The 3,497-nt window shown below is 47.8% G+C and overlaps 1 protein-coding gene across 5 annotated transcripts in view; it reads left to right on the forward strand.

Moving 5' to 3' along the window:
- Nucleotides 1-3,497, forward strand: part of RNF216 (ring finger protein 216) — a 112,598-nt gene that overhangs the window by 75,732 nt on the left and 33,369 nt on the right. Inside the window, exons 14-15 of one of the 5 annotated variants that reach the window (XR_001350027.2) lie at nt 369-686; nt 900-1,119. The exons of the other annotated variants lie outside the window; for them this stretch is intronic. The gene's annotated coding sequence lies outside the window, so the exon portion shown is untranslated. Of the gene's footprint in view, nt 1-368; nt 687-899; nt 1,120-3,497 lie in introns of those variants that run through there. 5 annotated transcript variants of the gene reach the window in all.

Here is a 3,497-nt window from a genome sequence, read left to right on the forward strand (position 1 = left end):
ACTCGTGTCAGAAGTGACACGCGAACTCATTTTTTTGGTTCGATTTTTGCTTTGATAAATGGCATTTAAATATATAAAATAAATATCAAAAATATAAATCTTTGTTTTACTATGGTTGCAAAAATCAAAAAATTTCTATATGTGACACGGCACCAGAGTTAGTTAGGGTTTTTCAAAATGCTGACACGCCGAGCTCAAAAGGTTCGCCGTCACTGCCCTAGAAGATATCCACTTGGCCCTAGTTTTGTGAAGGGGTTCCTGCGAGATCCTACAGCCTTGCTAGCTGTCCCTCCGCCATCAGCAGCCAGAATGAATCAGATCATTTCACTTCACCCACTCAGCCTAGCTTTCCAAATTCCTCTCTCCAGCCTCAGTGCCTGCACACAGCATTGACCATGGTCCACTCTCACCACCCACCCACCCCGCCGCTTGGACTCCATTCACACCAACTTCCCCTGCACTCCGGGAATGAGACAGGCCCTCTTCCTCACCAGAGCTGGCACACATCCTCCACCCTCTGCTCAGAGCATCCTTCCCCCATACCTGCGAGCCTGCCCGCCTTCAGGCCTCAGCCTCAGTGTCACATCCTCAAACAGGCTTTTCTGAGCCCTGACTGACTGAACGCCACTGTTCCACATTCACAGCACCCGATGCTTTTCCTCTGAAACGTTCCTGTCATGGTTGCGGTTAGTACATATTGTTGTTTAATCTGTTTGTTTGTTTCACTAGCACATAAACTCCAAGAAGGTGGAAAGTGAATCTAACTTGCTTATTGCCATATCCCCAACATCTCATGTAGCACTTGACAAATTGTAGAAATTCCTCAAATACCGAGAACAAATAAAGACAGGAGTCTAAAATCAAACTTACCTTCTCACCCGTCCTCCCACCCTCCTCAGATCTGCTTCTCCTCCTGCATCCCTGATCCAGATCCACGTTTCCACCAGCCCAACTGGTGTCCCAAGTTAGACTCCCAGAAGTTACTCTGGACTTCTCCCTCAGCGCCTTCATAGACTCTTCCAGTTGTGCTGAACTCTTCCTGCCACTCGTCTCAGCCTCTGCAGGCCACCAAAGCATCCTCAGACAAGGCCGGACAGCTTGCTGCCCTGTCGTGACTTCCCCTCTCGAGCGCAGTCGATGCACAGCCTGTGGTTGTGGCTGCCACTGTATCAGAAAAGTTGTGTAGAGCAGAGCACCGCTCTCAGTTCTGCTGTGTCCCACTCCTGAGACAAGGCTGGAAGGCAGGCAGGTAAGGTGCCGGGTGCACGGGGCGCCAAGCACCTTCAGCGTCGTCCTGGAGGCCTGGTGAGCAAGGAGGGCAGAGTCTGGGGACTTGAATCCTTAGTCTCATCTCTCAGGTTCTTTGCCAGCAGCAGGAGGCCTTGCTGTGTGTAGACGAGGTGATGACCAGGACAGTGTCTGCTGGTGTTTGAGGAACCTGTTTGTATGAAGAAATGTCAGCTCCCTGGTAGGGTCAGCTGAAACCAGACTTAACCCTCTGCCTTACCCATAAAATGTTATTTAAGCAGCAGAAAATGAATGAGGGGAGGCTGTGGAGTGTTTTCCTTATAAGGAAAGTTAGGCCCTTAATGAATAGAACACCTTGATGTATCTTGAGGACTAAAGGGCAACATAAAACTTAACCAGAAATTTCTCTGATGTCCTGAAGAACAGAGACTGATAGCTGCTTCTTAACCAGGTAACCAGCCTGTGCACGGCCCTCCCCGTTTGGGCGGAAGGAGCTGCCTTCTTAGCTGTCTCCGGGTGAGGATGAATTCCGCTGTGCCCTCCTGACCTGCACATGCACGCGGGCTGTGAAAGCGTCTCCCATTAGGTCTGGTGGCCACGATATGCCTGGCCTCCGTGCCTTGAAGTTACGGATTAAAGGGTGCTCTGCCTTCCAAAGTGGTCCTTGGGACTTTCTCATTAACCTCACTGTGAAGAATGTGATTTCTTCATGTTAGAAACCTTCAAGAACATTTCTTCTGCCGAATATTGTTTAAGCGTTTGTTGAGTCTAGGAACAAAGTCTAGCTGTGCTTGAGAGGAAAGAGTTACAATTTAGTAAAGTATATACTGTGTTTAGAAGAGAGGGTACATTTTTAAAGAGAAAGCTCCACATGTTAAATTTACCCGGCCTGCTGTGTGCGTCCCTTGTTTTAATTAGGGGTTTCAATGTCTGGCTAGCTAGACTCTTCAACAGACATTTTAGTTTTATTCTCTGGGCCCTGGGGCCCTTCAGTGAGAAGTACCATGGCTGAAACCCACACGTGGGCCTACGAGAGCACCATGTGGTTGTGGAATGAGTGGTAGCTTCAGTGACCCCTCACACTGACTCAGCTTGGCCAGGTCATCTTGCTGTCGTGGACTTGGGCCTCACCTGGAAAATGGCTGCTTCTCTTCTGAAGACGAGCTCATGAGTTAATAACTGGGTCGCCGGGAATGCTACAAAGCACCATCTAAATGCGGTGCATTGTTTTCAAGCTGCTATTCCTGGCAGATGGCTAAGTTAGTATTGTTATGAAGGTTAGGATCCAGATACCAGTTCATCTATTCTCCAGCTGTTGTTTATCCTTTAGTTTCCCAGAATAATCAGGCATAGGTCTTCAAAAAATGGAGTCTAGCCCTGGCCGGCATGGCTCAATGGTTAGAGTGTCAACTCATACACCAAAGGGTCTCAAATTCCATTCCTGGTCAAGGGCACGTACCTGGGTTGCAGGTTTGATGATCCCTGCTCCCAGTCAGTGTGCATGTAGGAGGCAACCAATCGTGTCTCTCTCACATCAGTGTTTCTCCCTCTCCTCTCTCCTCTCCCCTTCCCTCCCCGCCCCTTCCTTCCCTCTAAAAATCAATGAGAAAAAAATATATACTCCTTGGATGAGGATTTTTTTTTTAATGGGGTTTAGCTCTGGCTGGTGTGGCTCAGTTGGTTGAGCGTCACCCTGTGCACCGAGAGATCACTGATCAGGGCACCCCAAGTTGTGGGTACATCCTTGGTTGGGGTGGGTACAGAAGGCTATCAATCCATGTTTCTCTCTAACATCAATGTTTCTCTCTTTCTCCCCCCCCTTCCTTTCTCTAAAATCAATTTTTAAACCCATTTTTTTCTTTATTGTAGAAACTATTACAGATGTTCTGTTTGTTTGTTTCCCATTGACCCCCTCCACCCTGCACCTGCTACTCCCAGGCCTTCACCACTTTATTGTCTGTGTCCATATATACATATAAATTCCCCTGGATAATCACTGACCACCCCACCCCCCCCCCGCCTTTCCCTCTGAAAATCATCAGGCTGGTCCCATTAAAAAAACCATATATATTTTTTTATTATTATTTTAAAGAATTACAGATAGAGGAACATAATGTCTCCCTTTTTTCCCCCGATGAACTCCCCCCTGGGAAGTTCGCCCCCCCCCCCAGGGAGGATGTTGGGTATAGGTTTATCGTTTTGCTAAATGTAAAAAGGCTCTCGGATATCAATAAATAGTCGGGGAATGT

The sequence above is a fragment of the Myotis lucifugus genome, unplaced genomic scaffold (genome assembly GCF_000147115.1).
Source record: "Myotis lucifugus unplaced genomic scaffold, Myoluc2.0 scaffold_208, whole genome shotgun sequence".
Taxonomy (NCBI): Eukaryota; Metazoa; Chordata; class Mammalia; order Chiroptera; family Vespertilionidae; genus Myotis; species Myotis lucifugus.